Here is a 13,435-nt window from a genome sequence, read left to right as displayed (position 1 = left end):
GATGTATTTTTTGCCCGAACTGTACATTTTAGAAAGCTCATTCTGTTGTCTGGAGTAGTGTTGCACGCCTTTAGTTCCAGCACTGGGAGGCAGAGGCAGTTGAGTTTGAGGCTAGCCTGGTCTACACAGCGAGGTCCAGGCCAGCCAGGACTACACAGTGAGACCCTGTTTTAAAACAAAAAAGTGGGTGGAGATTGGGGGTGGGGAGAGAAGGGGCTGGAGAGATGGCTCAGAGGTTAAGAGCCCTTACGCTCTTGTTCAATTCCCAGCACCTTACCTAGCCGCTAACAACTGTCCATAACTCCAGTTCCAGGGGAGCCAATGACCTCGGGGATTGCACCACCTGGGTGCACTTTACATACATGCAGGCAATACACTCATACACATAAAATAATAATAATAATAATAAAGCCAGGCAGAGTGGGGCATGGTTTTAATCCCTGCACTGGGGACCCAGCATTCAGGAGGCAGAGGTAGGAGAGTCCCTCTGAGTCGGAGGCCAGCCTGGTCTTTGCAGTAAGTTCCAGGCCAGCCAGGACTACACAGTGAGACCCTGTTTTTTTTTGTTTTTTGTTTTTTTTTTGTGTGTGTGTGTGTGTGTGTGTGTGTGTGTTTTTAAAAAAAAGGGGGCGGAGGATTGGAGAGATGACTGAGTGGTTAAGAGCACTGGCTACTCTTGCAGAGGACCTGGGTTCAATTCCCAGCACCCACATGTGGTGGCTAACAACTGTGTATAACTCCAGTTCCAGGGGCTCCAACACCCTCTTTTGTCCTCCACGGGCATTGTACTACCCAGGTGCACTTGCATACATGCAGACTCACACACATTAAAAAAAAAAGCCAGGCATAGTGGTGCATTCTTTTAATCCCAGCACTTGGGACCCAACACCAGCACTGGGGACCCAACACCAGCACTGGGGACCCAACGTCAGGACTCAAGAGGCAGTGGCAGGAAACTCTCTGTGAGATTGAGCCCAGCCTGGTCTATGTAATGAGTTCCAAGCCAGCCAAAATTACACAGTAAGATCCTGTCATAAAAACAAAACAAAAGGGGGGGGGGGGGGGGGAGCAGGGCATGGTGGAGCATGCCTTTAATCCCAGCACTCGGGAGGCAGAGACAGGTAGATATCTGAGTTTGAATCCAGTCTGGTCTACAAAGCAAGTTCCAGGTCAGCTGGGGCTACAGGGATACCGTCTCAAAAAGACTAAACAAAAGAAAAAAAAAAAAGGGGTGGGGTGGGGGGGGGGGGGGCTGGAGAGATGACTGAGCGTTCTTGCAGAGGACCTGGGTTCAGTTCCCAGCACCCACATGGTGGCTAACAACTGTCTATAAATCCAGTTCCAGGGGATCCAATGTCATTTTTTGGTCTCTGCAGTCATTGCACGACCCAGGTGCACTTACATACATGCAAGCAATACACTCATACATATAAAATTTTTAAAAGTCAGGCATATTTGTGTATGCTTTTAATCTCACTCGGGACCCACCGCTTAGCACCCAACACCAGCACTCAGGAGGCAGAGGCAGGAGGTTCTGAGATTGAGGCCAGTCTGGTCTACATGAGTTACTGGCTAGCTGAAGCTACATTGTGAGACCCTAACTCAAAAAACAAAAGGAGCTGGAGAGATGGTTCAGCTGTTAAGAGCACTGACTGTTCTTGCAGAGACCCGGGTTTTGAATCCCAGTACCCACGTGATGACTAACAACCTTCCAGTGACTCCAATTCCAGGGGATCTGATGCCCTCTTCTGACCTCCTTAGCATTGCACAGATGCACTTACATACATGTAGGCAATACTATCCAACATAGGTGCACTTAAATGCATGCAGGGAATACATTCATACACATAAAACTAAAATAAATAAAATTTAACTTAAAGTTTATTTTTTTAAACGAGGTGTGGGAATTGAGGAATGAATGGGAAAGGTCTGTAAAAACTAAGATAGTGTTAATTATTGCGTTAATCAGTGTAAGTAAATCAATAATCTTGCTCTTCAACTCTTCAACCCTCACTAACATCCCTTTGAGGTAAGGCAGCCTAGATTTCCCTTTTAAAGGCGGGGAGAGGCAAAATGGAGGAGGTTGGACTCTAGTTCCCAGAGAGCCTCGCGAGGGAGTTTTTCTGCTCCTGCGTAGCCGAGTGCGCCCGTTGCCTCCTGGGAGTTAAAGTCAGTCTCTTCTCAGCTCGCCTACTTTGTTTCCTACCCCACCTCCAAGGTGCAGTGCTGCCTGATGGGAGTTGTAGTCCGCAGCCGCCCGTACTCCAATTCCCAGCGGGCTTCGGGGCGAGAACCCGGAAGGGGAGGTTGGAGAGGAGCGAGTGGGGGAAACCCGCGTAGTCGAGTGAGCCGCAGCGCGAGGAGATGGTGAGTGCTCCAGTCAGGGACCCGGAGGTGCTGGAGAGTATGGGCGGGGGATGGGGGCTCAGGACCTGGGTTCAAGAGGGAACAGGTTGAGGCTAAAGAAGGAGCTGAGCGTGGGGAGAGATGGAATGGGAGCCCGAAGAAGTAGAAGAATGGGGCTTAGGGAGGGGTCTTGGAGGTGGGGAGAGAATTGATTGCAAGGGGCTTCAGAGCTGGGGAGTGAGGCTCCTTATTGGAGCCCTGGCAGCACGTCTATGCAAGAGACCCGAGGGGGGCAATTACGAGAGAGGCTAGTTAGCCTGTGGTACATGGAAAGGTATGCCGGATTGGGGCTAGATGAGTGAAGTGGTCTGGTGGCTCCTAGGGAGAGGCTAACCGACGATGCTTTGGGTTGGAATCTCAGGTAGGCAAGTTGAGGTGGGAGACAGAATCAAGACGGTGTGGGTTAGAGTCAAGAGGGTGTGGGTTAGCTTCTAGGACCTGGGTACGGCGTGGCGTGCCTGAGTTTAGGAGCGTGGCTGTAGGTCTTTGCTTTATCTAACCAGAAACTCCCGATTAGCTAGACAGTCATAGAACTGGGATGATTGGGACAGAAGGGACCCGTCCAGACAACCTTTAGCACCCTTCCAGCCCCAGTGGGATTTAAAAGAGTAGAGGTTTGTTTGTGCGGGCAGTCCAGCTTTCAGATTCCTTATCCTGCCCCTCCTTTGTGACCTAGGCAAATCTCTCTGTAAGCCTCTGTGCCTTTATCTTTATGAAGTAAAGAACAAGCAGGCCACTGTGAAGAAGGCTCAAGGGAGGCTTCTTAAAAATCGTTACTTTGGGTAGGAAAGCAAGTCCCAGGGTCAGAGCTGTTGGTGGGAAGTTCCCTGTCCCAGGAATGTTGACTGGATTAGAGCTGCTAATAGAGCCCCATGGCATTTTCTCACAACCTGACACTAGTATGGGCACACCGCAGTTCAGAAGCATGCAAGGGCTCCCCGAGTATCTCTTACTGCCAACACTTAACTGTTTTGCAGAAGTGACTGGTCTTGGTTTTAGCTATTAACTCATTGGATTCTGATTGCGTCTCTGTGGTGCTGTTGCACCATTTTACAAGCAGAGACACAGAGAGGTCAAGCAACTTTCTCAGTGCCTACCAGTATTAAATGATACATCCAGGATTCCAGTCCATGATTCCAGTCCATATCACTTTAATCTAATCCCCTCTCCTTTTGCTGATGTAGAATATAGTGAGTTGGGATCGAGGTCAAAGAAGTTATTAGAGTGGAATTTAATTTTGCCATATACTTGCTGTGTGGTGCTGGACAAGTCTTTAGGACTCTCTTTGCCTATTAAATGAGATTCATACTGCTATGTGCTTAGAGCAAAATACACATGTGTTGTTGTTCAAGGCTGGCCTTGAACTCTTGATTTCCCTGCCTCAGGCTCCAGAGCACTGGGAATACAGGTGTGTACCACAGCAAGTCCAGATGTTGTTTTGTTTTGAAACTGGATCTCAGGTATCCAGGCTATCCTCAAACTCTTAGTGTAGCTGACGATGGCCCTTGGACTTGTGACTCTCTTGCCTTCACCTCCTGACTGCTGGGATTATAGGTAGGCACTACCATGCCTGCTGGGGATCGAACCCAAGAGTTTGTACATGCTAGGCAAGCACTCTACAAACTGAGTTATATCACCAGCCCGTGTTTTTGTTTTGTTTTTAAAATGAATGGGAAACAGATCAGATAAAGAATGTAATGGGGGCACCAATGGGGAAGCACCGGACGTGCTGTCTCCTTTTGTCTCCCAAGTTGCTCCCCCACCCCCCTCCTGATCTTTCTAGTTCCATCTTTCTTATGTTCCTGGGTTTCTAAGTCTATACCAAACTCCTGGAAAGGTGCTCAGAAACTCAATCTGTCCCCAGCCAAATATTAATTGTCCAGTCCGGCCCAATTCCTAGGTCTTTCAGTGAATGAGAAACATTTCTAACAACTGAGTTGGGGTTTTATTTCTCTCTCTCTCTCTCTCTCTCTCTCTCTCTCTTTCTCTCTCTATTAATCTTCTAACATTTGGGACATTATGGCTTCCCTAGGGAAGGTGCTCAGAAACTCAATCTGTCCCCAGCCAAATATTAATTGTCCAGTCCGGCCCAATTCCTAGGTCTTTCAGTGAATGAGAAACATTTCTAACAACTGAGTTGGGGTTTTATTTCTCTCTCTCTCTCTCTCTCTCTCTCTCTCTCTTTCTCTCTCTATTAATCTTCTAACATTTGGGACATTATGGCTTCCCTAGGGAGTTTAACAACTTTGCAATTTACCTTGAAATGGTTTTTTGGTTTGGTTGGTTTGATTTGTGTGTGTGTGTGTGTGTGTGTGTGTGTGTGTGTGTGTGTGCGTGCACCCTTGGAAGAGGCTGGAGTTACAGACAGTTGTGAGCTGCCTGATGGGGGTACTGGGAATTGAACTTGGGACCTCAGGAAGAACAGAAAGCATTCTTTTTTTGGTCTTTTTTGAGATAGGGTCTCCCTTGTAGCCCCAGTGTCGTAGAACTCACTATGTAGACCAGGCTGGCTTTGAACTCACAGAGATCCGCCTGCCTCTGCCTCCTGAGTGCTGGGATTAAAGGCTGTGTCACCATGCCCTGGAAGCACTCTTAATCACTGAATCATCTCTCCAACCCCAGTTTGATTCATTTGCTTGGAGGCTTTGGTTTCTCAATTCAGTAACTGATAAAGTGTATTGCTAAGAGCGCTGGGGTCACATAGGGCCAGGCTGTGTGTCTTTGGCCAAGCTGGATTCCCATTCCCAGCCTCAGTTTTCTCATCTGTAAAATGAGATGGTGTTCAACCCATGAGGTTCTTCTAAGGAGTTAAGGCAGTGTATCAAAACGCCTGGTGGGAATTACATGCTCAGTAAGTATGAGGGCCTTCTGTGACTTTCATTCTTTGGAGGAAAAAAAAAAAACATTTTAGCTGGACATGGTGACACAAGCCTTGGGAAAGGGATGGTAGGGGGATCTAGAGTTCAAGGGCATCCTCAACTACATACAAGTTTGAGGCCAGCCTGGGCTACATAAGACCCTGTAAAAAAGAAAGAGAAGTGGAGAGATGGATCATTGGGACCTCAGTTTTGTCTTCTAGGGATTCACTTTTAAATATTTATTTATTTATTTATTTATTTAGTGTGGGGGGGTATGGTTGTGGGTGGTTGCATGCCACAGTGTGCCTGTGAACGTCAGAGGGAGTTTGTTCTCTTGTTCCACCATGTGGGTACCAGGGATCGAACTCAGGTCATCAGGCTTGTCAGCAAGCACCTTTACCTTCTGAGCCCTCTCATTGGCCCAGGATTCACTTCTTAAGTAAGCTATATGTGTTATTACCAGGGTCTCTACTAGGTGCCAGGGCCCAGACTATAGGCAAACAACCCTCTGCGGCTCCCTGTTTTCATAAAGTTAGGGTAGTGTTTTCCCCGCCAGTGGCCTTGTGTTCAGTATTTAGGTTCAGGCCTCTTCATCCGGGATGTTTCACCCCTCGTGCTCATTCTGCCTGCCCATCTTTGTCCTCAGGGATTTTTAACATTGTCTCTACTCCAATTATCTGAAGACCTGAGGGTTTAGGGAAAAGTTACACACACATCCCTCACTTGTCCCTATTCCTGTGTCACAGCTGGGTGATACTTTTTTTTTCCTTACCTTCATTTGTCTTAGAAAATGAGTCAGATTGCCAGGTTATTTTGCCTTTTCTTTTGCTTTGTGCTTTTTCCTTTGTGACAGGGTCTGGCTATGTAGCATAGACTCACCTCAAACTTAGGGTCCTCCTCTCTCGGGACCCTGGGTTCGCTGATTGGGCTAGGCTGACTACTGACCAGCAAACCCCAGGAATCCCCCTATCTCTGCGCCCCGCCCCCCCCAGCACTGAGGCTCTAGGTACATGCCACCATGCCCAACTTTTTACAGGGGTACAGGGGATTGAACTCATATCCTCATGTTTGCATGGTAAGGATTTTATACACTGAACCATATGGCACTCCAGCCCCCCTCCACACTCCCCTTTTTTAAAAAACACTTTATTTATTATTTTTATTTTATGTGTACTAGTGTATTGCCTGCATGTATGTGAGTGCACCCATGTCATGCATGTCGTGGAGGTCAGAAGAGGGCTTCGGATTTCCCTGCAACTGGAGTTAAGGATGGTTCATAGCCACCATGTGGGTGCTGGGAATCGAACCTGGGTCCTCTGCAAGAGCATTCAGTGCTCTTAACCTCTGAGCCATCTTTCCAGCTCCTTAAAAACACTTTTAGGATTTTTTATTTATTTTTATTTTATATGTAAAGAGTGTTTTGCCTGCATGTATGTAAGTGCACCCGTGTCATGTAGTACCCACAGAGGTCAGAAGAGGGTGTTGGATCTCCTGGAACTGGAGTTATAGGTGGTTGTTAGTCACCATGTGGGTGCTGGGAACCAAATCCAGGTCCTCTGCAAGAGCAGCCAGTGCTCTCAACTGCTGAGCCATCTCTCCATCTCTTCAGCCCACCACACCCTGTTTTTAAGATAAGCTTTTACTCTGTGGCCCTGCTTGGGCTCTCAGGGACTCTCTTGCCTCAGGCTCCTGAGTTGACAGGCAAGAGAGACATCACACCTGTTTCTAAATGTTCTCCCATCTGTTTTGTTGTTGTTATTTTGAGACAGCTGACCTGGAACTCACTATATAGAGCAGGCTGGCCTTGAACTCAACACTGATTGGCCTGTCTCTGCCTCCTAAATGCTGGGACTAAAGGTGTGTGCCACCAGGCTGGCCCTTTCCCCCATTTGTAATAGCATATTACTATCTGTGGTGGCAAAGCTGTCTTCTTTCTAAAAGCCTAGCTTTTTCAGGGTGAAGCAGGGTGACACCTGCTTCACCCTGTCCCCAGTGGTTCATTGATTTTTTTAAAATATTTTTTTATTTTTATTTTATGTGTATGTGTGTTTTGCCTGCGTGTAGGTAAGTGCACTTATGTCATTGGAGGACAGAAGAGACTGTCAGATCCCCTGGAACTGGAGTTAGGACAGTTGTTAGCTTCCATGTGGATGCTGGGATTCAAACCCCGGTCTTCTGCCAGAACAACTAGTGTTCTAAACCTCTGAGCCATCTCTTCAGCCCCATTTCATTGATTTTTGAGTCATAACCTCACCCTCCATCCACCCAAACTCCTTACCTGCATGTTTGTGTATTTCTGCCTGGAAACTGCCTGTATATATGTTTTCTATATATCAGCCCCTTGAGGACAAGGATCTTTGTCTCCCATTCCTTGTGTATTCCCAATGTCTATTACTGTACCTGTTATGATGTAGGTTCCATATAAGTATCTGTTCAGTGGGTAAGCAAGGCCAAGGATCCAACAGGGCCCTGCTTTGGTTTTTGGGAGCCATTCTTTGGGTTAATTTTGTTTCAGAGTGTGAAATAAAGAGGCACAACTCTTTATTTGGTACATGCCTAGGATCCCAGTACCGAGAGGCCAAGGAAGGATTGCTGCAAGTTTCAGGCCATCTGGGGTTCTCACTGGGGGACTCTAGGCAGGTGCCCTACCGCTGAGCTACACTCCAGCCCCTCACTGGGGGAGTCTAGGCAGGTGCTCTACTACTGAGCCACACCCCAGACCCTCACTGGGGGATTCTAGGCAGGGGCTCTACCACTGAGCCACACCCCAGCCCCTCACTGGGGGATTCTAGGCAGGTGCTCTACCACTGAGCCACACCCCAGCCCCTCACTGGGGGATTCTAGGCAGGTGCTCTACCACTGAGCCACACCCCAGCCCCTCACTGGGGGATTCTAGGCAGGTGCTCTACCACTGGGTCACACTCCAAGCCAATCACTGGGGGATTCTAGATGCATGCTCCACCCTTAAGCCACACCCTAGTCCTAGACCCCATCAGGATTTCCTTTAGTTGCCTAGGCTGGCCTTGAACTTGTGATCCGTCTCCTTCTCCCTCCTGAGTAGTTAGAACTACAGACTTGCACCACCAGGTTTGACTTGAAATTCTTTCTCACTCCCAAGGGCAGGAATATCTAAACCCTCAGAATCTAGAGATCCTTGAAGCAGACAGGAACCAGGCAGGGTGGCCTCCTGAGTCCCACTTTTCCCACCTTAAGAGATCTGATCTCAAGCAAGCTGCGTAACCCTCTGTGGCTCAGTTCCTTCCATTGTAAAATGGAGAGGTTGGGGCTAGTGTGGCAGGTGAACTTGAGAGGGAGAATGGGAAGCTGACAATGAGGCCAAAAAAACAGGGGAGGGTTCTGAATGAGCAAGAATGGTGGACAGCTTAGGCATCCTAGTGAGCCAAGTACAACCACAAAGAGATCCCAGCCCCCTTGAAACTCCCAGGCTGGAGGAGGGGTGAACCCTCTCACGCACCTGCCCACTGCTGTTGAACAATGACAGGACAGGTGTTACAAGAGGAAGCCTTGTGAGGACGAGGTCAAAGATAGCCTGTGAAGGTGCTAGGTCAGCCCTTGGGAGGAGGTAGTATCCTACTTTGACTCTGGGGTCAACTGGCTGTAGTAACCAGTTGTTCAGAAGCCCCAGGTAGCACATGTGCAGAAGCTGGACAGCAAACATTTAGTCCGTTTGTCTGTTCGTCTGTTCATTCGTTTGTTCATTTGTTCATTCATTCAGACCAACGTGTATTGTACACCTCCTACATGCTAGGGTGTCACTTCTCAAACCATGTACACAAATGACCTAGGAAGCTTATAAAGTATGAGATCAGATTCAGCAGTTCTGAGGTAGGGACAGAGAGTATATGTTTCTAGCAAGTTCTCAGAGGTTGGCAGGGGGGGTATCATGCTTCAAGTAGCCAAGCATTGGGGAAAGAACAGATAAAAAAAGATACCAGCCCAGCCAGCCGTGGTGGTGCACACCTGGAATTCTAGTCCTGGGGAGGCTGAGGCAGGAAGATCTCCAATTTGACACGAGCTTGAGCTACAAAGTAAGACCCTGTCTCAAAAACAAACTTCAGGCCAGCCTGTGCTGGAAAGTTAAGAGCACTGGCTGCTCTTGCAGAAGACTGGTGTTTAGTTCCCAGCACCCACTGGTGGCTCACAACCATCTGTAACTCTAGTTCCAGGAGATCCAGTGCCTTTTTCTAGCCTCCTCAGGCCCTGCAAGCACATGGTGCCACATACATGCAGGCAACACACTCAGGCACATTTTTCTTTAAAGCCAGCTCCTAAGCATTCATTTTTAAAATGGGAGATAGACAGTACAGTTTATCAGCAAAGGTTATGATCCAGTTCATGGTAATAGTCATTAAGGAGAAAAATGAATCAGGGAAAAGGGGTGAGAAGGGCTTTGTATTGTGTAGGGTGGAAGTTCTGTGGGCTTAGGTCAGAGGCCTCTCAGAGGTGATTTCTGAGCCAAAACTGAAGGAGGTAAAGTAGGGGTAAGTGGGGAACGGCATCTTGGGCAGGAGAACAGTAAGTGTGAAGGTCTTGAGAACTGAATGATAGAATCCACGTAGAGTTCTCAGGTTGCCCAGTAAACAAAGCCAGTGAGGCTGGCAAAGTTCCTGTTGGGGTTCTGCCTGAAAGCTCAGTATCAATAGCAAATTTAATTTCTTAGCCCTTCTCTACCTGTGTTTCCTAGTCTTTGACATTAAAAATAGAACACAGAGCTGGGTGAAGTGGCACCTGCTTTTAACCCCAGCACTCAGGAGGCAGAGGCAGGCTGATCTCTGTCAGATCCAGGACGTCCTGGTCTACATTGCAAGTTCCAGGCCAGCTGGGGCTACAGGGAGATCCTGTCTCAAAAACAAAACAAAACAAAAATAATAATAATATAATAATAATAATAATAATAGTAATGCAAAGGGACTGGGGAGATGGCTCAGTGTTTAAGAGTGCTTGCTGTTCTCCCAGAAGACCTGAGTTTGGTTCCCAGCACCCAAGTCAGTATTTCACAACTAAGTCCAGTTCTAGGGGATAAGAGGCCCTCTTCTGAAATCAGCAGGGATTGCATGACATGGGTATACTTACATATATGCAGACAATATATGCATACAAAGAAAAATATAAAATAATAAATGAAATATTTTTTAAATAAAAATCTTAAAAAGAAAACCCAAACAACTTCAGTCCCTTAAAACAAAACAAAACACAAAACACAACAGTAAAAGAATAGGCCTGGAGAGATGTCTCAGCAGTTAAGAGCATTGGCTCCTCTTGAAGAGGACCCAGGTTCAGTTCCCAGCACCCCCATGGTGGCTAAGAGCCCTCTGAAACTCCAGTTCCAGGGAATCTGTGCCCTCTTCTGGCCTCTGCAGGCATTGCACTCATATGGTACACTTACATGCAGGCAAAACACTCATTCACATAAAATACAAATACAATTTAAAAACAAATAGAATGTGGTCTAGGGAGATGGCCTGTTGCATAGGCATGAGGCCCTGAGTTCAGATCCCAAGTGCCACCTAAAAAGCCAAGTACAGAGATTCACAGATGCAACCCTAGCACTGGGTAAGGAGAAGAGGCAGGTGGATCCCTAGGGTTCATTGGCCAGCTAGTCTAGGCAGTTACTGAGCTCCAGGTTCAGTTGGAGACACTGTCTCAAAAAACAGGTACAGAGTGATTGAGGAAGACACCTGGCATTGACCTCTGGCCTCCACACACACACTGACACACATGCACACATGTGCACACTCACACAAACAAAAGAAATAAATAAAAATAGGGCTGGAGGGGCTGGAGAGATGGCTCAGTGGTTAAGAGCACTGACTGCTCTTGCAGAGGACCTGGGTTCGATTCCCAGCACCCATATGGGGGCTACAACCATCCTTAATTCCAGTTCCTCTTCTGACCTCTGTGGGCATTGCATGACACCAATGCCCACACCGGTGCACTTACATGGAGGCAATACACTCATACACATAAAATAAAAATAATAATAAAATTTAAAAGAATAGCTGGAAAGATGTCTCAGTGGCTAAGAGCACTGACTGCTCTTGCAGAGAACCTTGGTTTGATTCCCAGAAGAGGGCATTGGATCCCTGGAAATAAGAATTTTGAACAGTTATGAGCTTCCAGGTAGGTGCTGGGAACTGAACCCAATTCCCCTGAAGGAACAGTAAATGCCCTTAACCACTGAGCCATCTCTCCAACCCATTTTTAAAAAATTTATTTATCATTTTTATTTTATGTGTGTGTTTTGCCTATGTGTGTAACTGTACCATATGCATGCAATGCTCACAGAGGCCAGAAGAGGGTGTCAGAACGCCTGGAACTGGAGTTATGGGCGATTGTTAGCCACCATGTGGGTGCTGGGAACTGAACCCAGATCCTCTGGAAGAGCAGTAAGTGTTCTTAACCACTGAGCCATCTTGCCAGTACTGCCCTTTTGTTTTTAAAAACAGGGTTTCACCGGGCATGGTGGTGCACACCTTTAATCCCAGCACTTGGGAGGCAGAGGCAGGCAGATCTCTGTGAGTTCAAGGCCAGCCTGGTCTACATAGTGAATTCCAGGACAGCTGGGGCTACAGGGAGACCCTGTCTCAAAAAAGACAAAAAAAAAAACCCACCAAAAAACAGGGTTTCACTATGTAGCTCAGGCTGACCTGAAACTTTAACCCAGACTGGCCTCAGAACTGCAGTGATCCTCCTGCCTCTACCTCTCAAGTACTGAAATTACAGGTGCCCCTTTATAATGGCCTTGCTTTATATATATTCTCCCTTCTCTTTCTCTCTCTCTCTCTCTCTCTCTCTCTCTCTCTCTCTCTTCTCTCTCTCCTGTGCAGGGTCTCATTGTTTAGCCTTGGTTGTTCTGGAACTTGCTATATAGACCAGGCTGGCTTCCAGTTCACAAGAGCTCTGCCTGCCTCTGCTGGTACTGCTATATATATTTTTTATTTTATGTGTATGAGTGTATCACCTGCATGTATGTAAGTGCACTGTGTCATGCAAAGGTTGGGAAAGGGCTTCGGATCCCCTGGAACTGGAGTTACAGAGAGTTGTTAGCCATCAGTGGGTGCTGGGAACCAAACCCAGGTCCTCTGCAATAGCAGCTAGTGTTCTTAACTGCTGAGCCATGTGTCCAACATGCTTTATATATATAATTTTTTTTTCTGTCCTTTTGAGACAGGGTCTCCTTGTAGCCCCTGCTGTCCTGAAACTCACTATGTAGACCAGGCTGGCCTCAAACTCACAAAGATCTGCCTGCCTCTGCCTCCCAAGTGCTGGGATTAAAGACATGCGCCACGCCCAGCCTGCGCTTTATATTTTTTAAGGCTGTAGTATTAGGGCCACGTATACAGAAAACTTTTGTATAGAATAAATCAGTTTATTTTGTTGCTTTGTTCCTAATACTGCCTTTCCCTTGTTGCTGTTTAGCCCATACTGGCCCCAAACTTTTCATCCTCCTGCCTCTGCTTCCCAAGTGCTAGGATCATTGATGTGAGCCACCACACCAGGCCCTGCTGTTGTTTTCTGTTTGTGTTTTCACGTCCACTGCCTTGGTCTACCTGTCTCTGTTCCTTTTGCTTGGTCAATGCTTTTCCATTTTTCCTGTCTTTCTAGCTCATGATGTTTTATAATGAGTGGATCCTTATAGAGTAATCTCTGATGGCTGAACTATTGGCAGCCTTGTGCTGGATTACACATGGAATAGATTTTTAAAAAATCCTGTCCCAGACCCTACATTCCTCACTCTGCACACAGTCCACCAGGGTCCATCTGCAAACCCAGATGACCCAGAGCTTCAGGGCTTGGCGGGGGCAAAGGAGATGATAATGCCTGCTGAGAATCAGACAGGGCCCTAGCATTGGAACTACTGTATGTGTCATATCAGGGGGCTGTCAGGGTGCACTGGGAGGTGGAAAAGTGGAGAGGAATAAGGGAGAGGGCTGTGTCTAGGATTTCTCCAGTGGGCACTAAGGACATGGCAGGTTCTGAGCAGCTGACTTGGAACTCACTGTGTAGACCAGGCTGGCCTTGATTTCATGGAGATCTGTCTCTCTGTACAGGAACTAAAGGAATGCATCACCACACCCAGTTTATGCTTTTTTTTTTTTTTTTTTTTTTTTTAGACAGGGGCTCCCTTTAGCCCCCGCTGTCCTGGAACC

The 13,435-nt window shown here is 47.3% G+C and overlaps 1 protein-coding gene across 3 annotated transcripts in view; it reads left to right on the top strand.

The window, feature by feature from the left end:
* Window positions 1-2,291: 2,291 nt before the first annotated feature.
* Fbxo46 (F-box protein 46) overlaps window positions 2,292-13,435 on the top strand; it is a 20,123-nt gene continuing 8,979 nt past the window's right edge. For 2 of the 3 annotated variants that reach the window (XM_029555485.1, XM_029555487.1), the window contains exon 1: window positions 2,324-2,367. The gene's annotated coding sequence lies outside the window, so the exon portion shown is untranslated. Of the gene's footprint in view, window positions 2,368-13,435 lie in introns of all 3 variants that reach the window. The other variant, XM_008852051.3, reaches the window with a different exon arrangement.

The sequence above is a fragment of the Nannospalax galili genome, unplaced genomic scaffold (genome assembly GCF_000622305.1).
Source record: "Nannospalax galili isolate Female #2095 unplaced genomic scaffold, S.galili_v1.0 scaffold385, whole genome shotgun sequence".
Lineage (NCBI taxonomy): Eukaryota > Metazoa > Chordata > Mammalia > Rodentia > Spalacidae > Nannospalax > Nannospalax galili.
The sequence above is the reverse complement of the archived record's forward strand: the minus strand, read 5'-3'. Positions and strand labels throughout refer to the sequence as shown.